Source organism: Salvelinus alpinus, chromosome 13 (genome assembly GCF_045679555.1).
Source record: "Salvelinus alpinus chromosome 13, SLU_Salpinus.1, whole genome shotgun sequence".
Classification (NCBI taxonomy): domain Eukaryota; kingdom Metazoa; phylum Chordata; class Actinopteri; order Salmoniformes; family Salmonidae; genus Salvelinus; species Salvelinus alpinus.
Window position 1 is genome coordinate 54,673,801 of NC_092098.1, and position 10,097 is coordinate 54,683,897.

The 10,097-nt window shown below is 47.1% G+C and overlaps 1 long non-coding RNA gene across 1 annotated transcript; it reads left to right on the forward strand.

Annotated features, from left to right (window-relative positions):
* The first annotated feature begins 1,880 nt into the window (after positions 1-1,880).
* On the forward strand, positions 1,881-3,305 carry LOC139537937 (uncharacterized). The gene is made up of 2 exons (XR_011667623.1): positions 1,881-2,019; positions 2,305-3,305. It is a non-coding gene; the product is annotated as an uncharacterized lncRNA (long non-coding RNA).
* Positions 3,306-10,097: the final 6,792 nt, after the last annotated feature.

Genomic DNA, 10,097 nt, shown 5'->3' on the forward strand with positions numbered 1-10,097 from the left:
ATATAAAGTCACTGAGCCGGCGACCATATAAAGTCACTGAGCCGGCGACCATATAAAGTCACTGAGCCGGCGACCATATAAAGTCACTAAGCCGGCGACCATATAAAGTCACTAAGCCGGCGACCATATAAAGTCACTGAGCCGGCGACCATATAAAGTCACTGAGCCGGCGACCATATAAAGTCACTAAGCCGGCGACCATATAAAGTCACTAAGCCGGCGACCATATAAAGTCACTAAGCCGGCGACCATATAAAGTCACTGAGCCGGCGACCATATAAAGTCACTGAGCCGGCGACCATATAAAGTCACTGAGCCGGCGACCATATAAAGTCACTAAGCCGGCGACCATATAAAGTCACTAAGCCGGCGACCATATAAAGTCACTAAGCCGGCGACCATATAAAGTCACTGAGCCGGCGGTGTTGTATGAGCATGCCTGCCGACCTGAGACCTTACCATGAATTAAAATAATGGGAGGGGGGGAAAAATGGACACGTTAGGTACCACCGGTGACACAACCATTATACGCAGCTGGAAGCTTCCGGTTGTGTCACCGGTGGTAACTAACGTGGCCATTTTTTGGGGGGTTCACTCCCATTATTTTATTTCAAGTAAGATAACAGCCTACACAACAAATACATTACATTGAGAACCATCTACAGTAGATGGCACCTTGGTGTGGGAATGCAAACACGTTAGCAACTGCGGCCCTTCCAGATGCCTAACTTAGCCTAGCCTAACCTAGCCTAACTTAGCCTAGCCTAACCTAGCCTAGCCTAACTTAGCCTAGCCTAACCTAGCCTAACTTAGCCTAGCCTAGCCTAGCCTAACCTAACCTAACCTAACCTACTGCTGAGATATCAACTGTAATTTCAGTTATTTTTTTCAGGTTTTTGAACAACTTGATTTCCATTTTCTTTTTTCTTCTTCTGTGAACTCAGTTTCTCTAGATGTGTGATGTAGTAGGAACTTGTAGTTTCCTACAGGCCAATAATCTTCATAGTTGAGTGGATAAAACGTGGTAATTAACTACAATGACCATAATCCATTGCGTATCTACTTGTCCAGTCTGCATTTCTTTTTAGGCCTGCTACTGAAGAGACAAGAATGTTGCTTCGTGATTAATCTCTACCTGGAAAATACCTGATCAAAGTGATTGATAGTTGGTATTCAGCAGTCATAAAATGATGCCTTATTTACTTAGAAGAACTACAAAATAGAGATTTTTGTCAGACATCATGAACAGCAGCTCTACAGAGATGAGATAATGACTTGGAATGAAATACTAAAGTCATCAAATAAAACAAATAATATACGCAACTGAAATATTATTAAAGTAATGTAAATAAATGATGGGTAATAAGCAGTCCTCGGAAGTCACTACCATCATGGGACTTTTATTCATTGTTTTATTCTGTGTTACAACATTCGACTCAAATAATCAAAACCGAAATCGAAAACGCGAAATAAGAAAATAAATAATTAACCGAAACTCAAACTGACCTCAAAAAAACACGAATTGCTCAGCACGACCTATAGCAGAGCGCTTTCCCACACCCACTCCATTTCCACATGGTCCATGCTATCCAAAATGATTGGGATGGCCCTACCCCATTGACGTTTACATTTGAAATGGTTCATTTTCATGTTGGGACGTGCCAAGGATCCGATCTGAGAGCAACTGAGTCTTTCCACACGCTCACTGTCGTTACAGAATTCAACCCAAATAATCAAAACCTTGAATCGAAAACCATGGGTTTTGTATTTATTATCATGATCCCGAAACCAAACCCAGTCCACACGCCCAGTACTTTCCTTTCGACACACCCACTTGACCATAGTCCGGTGTCCGTATCGAGCTGCTGCTCCCTACTTCTCCACGCGAACGTGAGTAGATTTCCTTGAAAACAACGGTCGGACATCTAGGAAGCAGTCTCCAGTTTGTATTAAACCTCCAAGGTGTAGACGGAACAAATATCGACCAGATCTTGATCGGACGACAACAACATGTTAAAGGTACAGTATTTATTTCTTAGTTGCAATAATGTTAATAGTTCGCCTAATTTCGGTTTATGTGACAAAACAAGCACTCTGAGTGTAGAGAAACATTGTACAATCTAAACCGCTGTGAAATCTATTTTAAATAACCACAAATATTGTGGTTTCAGATGTTTGAAGCTGGTGTACAAAACCGAAAGTAAAAGACGCAGAGACGCATAGTAATAGTAGATCTACCGCTTCTCAGACTTGCTTTCAATGAAGAAGACCCAGATCTATAACGGATATTTTTTTTAATGAAAGGTGTAACCGAGGCTTCTGAGAAACACAAAGAAACATGGCCTCAGTCTTCTCTGATCTAAAGGACCTCTTCATCTGTTCCATCTGTACCGAAGTCTTCACCGAACGTATATCACTGAGCTGCCAGCACACCTTCTGTAGACGATGCCTCCAGAACAATATGGACGCTGGTTGCGTTATCTGTCCAGTGTGCGGGGATCCAATCACGACGGAGAATTTCAGAGTCAACAGAATACTAAGGGACATGGCAGATGAAGTGAGACAGAGGAGAGTGGATCTCAGAGAGTTGAAGAGGAATGAGGGTGTGAATATGTGGGAAACCAACAAGAAGAAGAATGTCAAAACATCAATGTTGTTTATGAAGGAAAGCCTGGCTGCCAGAAAGACGGAGAGGAAGCTAAAGTCTTCTCTGACCACTGGTCCCTGGGAGGGTATACTTTTTGGCATTGTGGCCTTTTGTTGCTTTATTTCTGTCCTTACTTATGTTGTCCTTCCTTGTGTGGAATTTGTGTCCGTAACGATGTCAGGAAATGCAGCCAAGGTGTTCGGATCCCTTTTGGTGTTCATCTCTATGTTTGTCGTCTTCGCTGTTGTTGCTCATATGGTGGATTTTGTGGTTGAAAAAGTTTGACCTCAAATATTTGTTCTATAGTAATAACTGATTGATTGCTTTTATGCCGTGTTGGAGAGTCATTGGATGTAGCTAACTACCTTTCCCAGCAGTTTGGTGGTGGTTGAACATCTTTTTGAAATTAATTATCTTATTGAGTTGACTACATCTGCTGGTTTATGCCCAGTTTATTCATGCGACGATAAGTACAGTAGATTTTATTTGTGAAATGAATGTTGTGAAGCTTTAAACTGCTAACTGATTATATGGAAGGAAAAGGACCATGTTGTGTATTGTTGTAAAACTTTTCCCTGTAAATGTACCAGCTTTATACCGGCACCAGAGTTGCCAGCTTAATACTGTCATCTTGCTTCACAGCAGAGATGCTGTAATATATTGTACACCTCTGGTGCCATTACAATGCTGAATATTTACAGTGAAATTCTACCTCAATCTAAATACAAAGAAATATATACATGTGTACATAAAATACATGTATTCAAATAGCTGACAACATTAACTACAAATTAACAACATAATTGACAATAGAAGTAACAACAGTTACTAAATAACCAAATAAGAGCATCATTACAACTCTAATTTAAAACTATATTGTGTTCCTGTGTGGGGGGGGGGGGGTGTGTGAGACAAATGAGGGAGATTGAGATCAAATTGCGATCTGGTACAATCCTAGATCTATGATCAGGGGCAACTCTATTCGGGGTAAGGTGGTTCAGAGGCGGTGAAACGCACAACGGGACAGTTTGGTTAGGACAAGAGAAGTCAACATCATGTGTTCCTCATGGGGCTCCGTAACAAACCTCCTCGGGTCCTGATTGGTCAGCTCTTCTCAACCCTAGGACAAGCATAGAAAAAGAAAGACTAGAATGAGAGACAGAGAACACCAGGGCTGTTACTCTGTGGGTAAATAGAGAGAACCAGGGCTGTTCCTCTGTGGGTGAATAGAGAGAACCAGGGCTGTTACTCTGTAGGTAAACAGAGAGAACCAGGGCTGTTCCTCTGTGGGTAAACAGAGAGAACCAGGGCTGTTACTCTGTGGGTAAACAGAGAGAACCAGGGCTGTTACTCTGTGGGTAAACAGAGAGAACCAGGGCTGTTACTCTGTGGGTAAACAGAGAGAACCAGGGCTGTTACTCTGTGGGTAAACAGAGAGAACCAGGGCTGTTCCTCTGTGGGTAAACAGAGAGAACCAGGGCTGTTCCTCTGTGGGTAAACAGAGAGAACCAGGGCTGTTCCTCTGTGGATAAACAGAGAGAACCAGGGCTGTTCCTCTGTGGATAAACAGAGAGAACCAGGGCTGTTCCTCTGTGGATAAACAGAGAGAACCAGGGCTGTTCCTCTGTGGGTAAACAGAGAGAACCAGGGCTGTTCCTCTGTGGGTAAACAGAGAGAACCAGGGCTGTTCCTCTGTGGGTAAACAGAGAGAACCAGGGCTGTTCCTCTGTGGGTAAACAGAGAGAACCAGGGCTGTTACTCTGTGGGTGAATAGAGAACACCAGGGCTGTTACTCTGTGGGTAAATAGAGACAGAGAGAACACCAGGGCTGTTACTCTGTGGATAAATAGAGACAGAGAACACCAGGGCTGTTACTCTGTGGGTAAATAGAGAGCACCAGGGCTGATACTCTGTGGATAAATAGAGACAGAGAGCACCAGGGCTGATACTCTGTGGGTAAATAGAGAACACCAGGGCTGTTCCTCTGTGGGTAAATAGAGACAGAGAGAACCAGGGCTGTTACTCTGTGGGTAAACAGAGAGACAGAGAGCACCAGGGCTGTTACTCTGTGGGTAAACAGAGAGACAGAGAGCACCAGGGCTGTTACTCTGTGGGTAAACAGAGAGACAGAGAGCACCAGGGCTGTTACTCTGTGGGTAAACAGAGAGACAGAGAGCACCAGGGCTGATACTCTGTGGGTAAACAGAGAGACAGAGAGCACCAGGGCTGATACTCTGTGGGTAAACAGAGAGACAGAGAACACCAGTGCTGTTACTCTGTGGGTAAACAGAGAGACAGAGAGCACCAGGGCCGATACTCTGTGGGTAAACAGAGAGACAGAGAGCACCAGGGCTGTTACTCTGTGGGTAAACAGAGAGACAGAGAGCACCAGGGCTGATACTCTGTGGGTAAACAGAGAGACAGAGAGCACCAGGGCTGATACTCTGTGGGTAAATAGAGAACACCAGGGCTGTTCCTCTGTGGGTAAACAGAGACAGAGAGCACCAGGGCTGTTACTCTGTGGGTAAATAGAGACAGAGAGCACCAGGGCTGATACTCTGTGGGTAAACAGAGAGACAGAGAGCACCAGGGCTGATACTCTGTGGGTAAACAGAGACAGAGAGCACCAGGGCTGATACTCTGTGGGTAAACAGAGAGACAGAGAACACCAGGGCTGTTACTCTGTGGGTAAACAGAGAGACAGAGAGCACCAGGGCTGTTACTCTGTGGGTAAACAGAGAGACAGAGAGCACCAGGGCTGTTACTCTGTGGGTAAACAGAGAGACAGAGAGCACCAGGGCTGTTACTCTGTGGGTAAACAGAGAGACAGAGAGCACCAGGGCTGATACTCTGTGGGTAAACAGAGAGACAGAGAGCACCAGGGCTGATACTCTGTGGGTAAACAGAGAGACAGAGAACACCAGGGCTGTTACTCTGTGGGTAAACAGAGAGACAGAGAGCACCAGGGCTGATACTCTGTGGGTAAACAGAGAGACAGAGAGCACCAGGGCTGATACTCTGTGGGTAAATAGATAACACCAGGGCTGTTCCTCTGTGGGTAAACAGAGAGAACCAGGGCTGTTCCTCTGTGGGTAAATAGAGAACACCAGGGCTGTTCCTCTGTGGGTAAACAGAGAGCACCAGGGCTGATACTCTGTGGGTAAATAGAGAACACCAGGGCTGTTCCTCTGTGGGTAAATAGAGAACACCAGGGCTGTTCCTCTGTGGGTAAATAGAGACAGAGAGCACCAGGGCTGTTACTCTGTGGATAAATAGAGACAGAGAACACCAGGGCTGATACTCTGTGGGTAAATAGAGAACACCAGGGCTGTTCCTCTGTGGGTAAACAGAGAGAACCAGGGCTGTTCCTCTGTGGATAAACAGAGAGAACCAGGGCTGTTCCTCTGTGGATAAACAGAGAGAACCAGGGCTGTTCCTCTGTGGGTAAACAGAGAGAACCAGGGCTGTTCCTCTGTGGGTAAATAGAGAACACCAGGGCTGTTACTCTGTGGGTAAACAGAGAGAACCAGGGCTGTTACTCTGTGGGTAAACAGAGAACACCAGGGCTGTTACTCTGTGGGTAAACAGAGAGAACCAGGGCTGATACTCTGTGGGTAAACAGAGAACACCAGGGCTGTTACTCTGTGGGTAAACAGAGAGAACCAGGGCTGTTACTCTGTGGGTAAACAGAGAACACCAGGGCTGTTACTCTGTGGGTAAACAGAGAGAACCAGGGCTGATACTCTGTGGGTAAACAGAGAGAACCAGGGCTGTTACTCTGTGGGTAAATAGAGAACACCAGGGCTGTTCCTCTGTGGGTAAATAGAGAACACCAGGGCTGTTCCTCTGTGGGTAAATAGAGACAGAGAGCACCAGGGCTGTTACTCTGTGGATAAATAGAGACAGAGAACACCAGGGCTGATACTCTGTGGGTAAATAGAGAACACCAGGGCTGTTCCTCTGTGGGTAAACAGAGAACACCAGGGCTGTTACTCTGTGGGTAAACAGAGAACACCAGGGCTGTTACTCTGTGGGTAAACAGAGAGAACCAGGGCTGTTACTCTGTGGGTAAACAGAGAACACCAGGGCTGTTACTCTGTGGGTAAACAGAGAGAACCAGGGCTGATACTCTGTGGGTAAATAGAGACAGAGAACACCAGGGCTGATACTCTGTGGGTAAATAGAGAACACCAGGGCTGTTCCTCTGTGGGTAAACAGAGAACACCAGGGCTGTTACTCTGTGGGTAAACAGAGAGAACCAGGGCTGTTACTCTGTGGGTAAACAGAGAACACCAGGGCTGTTACTCTGTGGGTAAACAGAGAGAACCAGGGCTGTTACTCTGTGGGTAAACAGAGAGAACCAGGGCTGTTACTCTGTGGGTAAACAGAGAACACCAGGGCTGTTACTCTGTGGGTAAACAGAGAGAACCAGGGCTGTTACTCTGTGGGTAAACAGAGAACACCAGGGCTGTTACTCTGTGGGTAAACAGAGAGAACCAGGGCTGATACTCTGTGGATAAATAGAGACAGAGAGCACCAGGGCTGATACTCTGTGGGTAAATAGAGAACACCAGGGCTGTTCCTCTGTGGGTAAACAGAGAGAACCAGGGCTGATACTCTGTGGGTAAATAGAGACAGAGAGCACCAGGGCTGTTACTCTGTGGGTAAACAGAGAGACAGAGAGCACCAGGGCTGTTACTCTGTGGGTAAACAGAGAGACAGAGAGCACCAGGGCTGTTACTCTGTGGGTAAACAGAGAGACAGAGAGCACCAGGGCTGATACTCTGTGGGTAAACAGAGAGACAGAGAACACCAGGGCTGTTACTCTGTGGGTAAACAGAGAGACAGAGAGCACCAGGGCCGATACTCTGTGGGTAAACAGAGAGACAGAGAGCACCAGGGCTGTTACTCTGTGGGTAAACAGAGAGACAGAGAGCACCAGGGCTGATACTCTGTGGGTAAACAGAGAGACAGAGAGCACCAGGGCTGATACTCTGTGGGTAAATAGAGAACACCAGGGCTGTTCCTCTGTGGGTAAACAGAGACAGAGAGCACCAGGGCTGTTACTCTGTGGGTAAATAGAGACAGAGAGCACCAGGGCTGATACTCTGTGGGTAAACAGAGAGACAGAGAGCACCAGGGCTGATACTCTGTGGGTAAACAGAGACAGAGAGCACCAGGGCTGATATTCTGTGGGTAAACAGAGAGACAGAGAACACCAGGGCTGTTACTCTGTGGGTAAACAGAGAGACAGAGAGCACCAGGGCTGTTACTCTGTGGGTAAACAGAGAGACAGAGAGCACCAGGGCTGATACTCTGTGGGTAAACAGAGAGACAGAGAGCACCAGGGCTGATACTCTGTGGGTAAACAGAGAGACAGAGAACACCAGGGCTGTTACTCTGTGGGTAAACAGAGAGACAGAGAGCACCAGGGCTGATACTCTGTGGGTAAACAGAGAGACAGAGAGCACCAGGGCTGATACTCTGTGGGTAAATAGAGACAGAGAGAACCAGGGCTGTTCCTCTGTGGGTAAACAGAGAGAACCAGGGCTGTTCCTTTGTGGGTAAATAGAGAGCACCAGGGCTGTTCCTCTGTGGGTAAACAGAGAGCACCAGGGCTGATACTCTGTGGGTAAATAGAGAACACCAGGGCTGTTCCTCTGTGGGTAAATAGAGACAGAGAGCACCAGGGCTGTTACTCTGTGGATAAATAGAGACAGAGAACACCAGGGCTGATACTCTGTGGGTAAATAGAGAACACCAGGGTTGTTCCTCTGTGGGTAAACAGAGAACACCAGGGCTGTTACTCTGTGGGTAAACAGAGAGAACCAGGGCTGTTACTCTGTGGGTAAACAGAGAACACCAGGGCTGTTACTCTGTGGGTAAACAGAGAGAACCAGGGCTGATACTCTGTGGGTAAACAGAGAACACCAGGGCTGTTACTCTGTGGGTAAACAGAGAGAACCAGGGCTGTTACTCTGTGGGTAAACAGAGAACACCAGGGCTGTTACTCTGTGGGTAAACAGAGAGAACCAGGGCTGATACTCTGTGGGTAAACAGAGAGAACCAGGGCTGTTACTCTGTGGGTAAATAGAGAACACCAGGGCTGTTCCTCTGTGGGTAAATAGAGAACACCAGGGCTGTTCCTCTGTGGGTAAATAGAGACAGAGAGCACCAGGGCTGTTACTCTGTGGATAAATAGAGACAGAGAACACCAGGGCTGATACTCTGTGGGTAAATAGAGAACACCAGGGCTGTTCCTCTGTGGGTAAACAGAGAACACCAGGGCTGTTACTCTGTGGGTAAACAGAGAGAACCAGGGCTGTTACTCTGTGGGTAAACAGAGAGAACCAGGGCTGTTACTCTGTGGGTAAACAGAGAACACCAGGGCTGTTACTCTGTGGGTAAACAGAGAGAACCAGGGCTGATACTCTGTGGGTAAACAGAGAACACCAGGGCTGTTACTCTGTGGGTAAACAGAGAGAACCAGGGCTGTTACTCTGTGGGTAAACAGAGAACACCAGGGCTGTTACTCTGTGGGTAAACAGAGAGAACCAGGGCTGATACTCTGTGGGTAAACAGAGAGAACCAGGGCTGTTACTCTGTGGGTAAATAGAGAACACCAGGGCTGTTCCTCTGTGGGTAAATAGAGAACACCAGGGCTGTTCCTCTGTGGGTAAACAGAGAACACCAGGGCTGATACTCTGTGGGTGAATAGAGAGCACCAGGGCTGTTCCTCTGTGGGTAAACAGAGAACACCAGGGCTGTTCCTCTGTGGATAAACAGAGAACACCAGGGCTGTTACTCTGTGGGTAAATAGAGAGAACCAGGGCTGTTACTCTGTGGGTAAACAGAGAACACCAGGGCTGATACTCTGTGGGTAAACAGAGAACACCAGGGCTGATACTCTGTGGGTAAATAGAGAGAACCAGGGCTGTTACTCTGTGGGTAAACAGAGAACACCAGGGCTGATACTCTGTGGGTAAATAGAGAGAACCAGGGCTGTTCCTCTGTGGGTAAACAGAGAGAACCAGGGCTGTTACTCTGTGGGTAAACAGAGAGAACCAGGGCTGTTACTCTGTGGGTAAACAGAGAACACCAGGGCTGATACTCTGTGGGTAAATAGAGAGAACCAGGGCTGTTCCTCTGTGGGTAAACAGAGAGAACCAGGGCTGTTACTCTGTGGGTAAACAGAGAGAACCAGGGCTGTTACTCTGTGGGTAAACAGAGAACACCAGGGCTGATACTCTGTGGGTAAATAGAGAGAACCAGGGCTGTTCCTCTGTGGGTAAACAGAGAGAACCAGGGCTGTTACTCTGTGGGTAAACAGAGAACACCAGGGCTGTTCCTCTGTGGGTAAACAGAGAGAACCAGGGCTGTTACTCTGTGGGTAAACAGAGAGAACCAGGGCTGTTCCTCTGTGGGTAAACAGAGAACACCAGGGCTGATA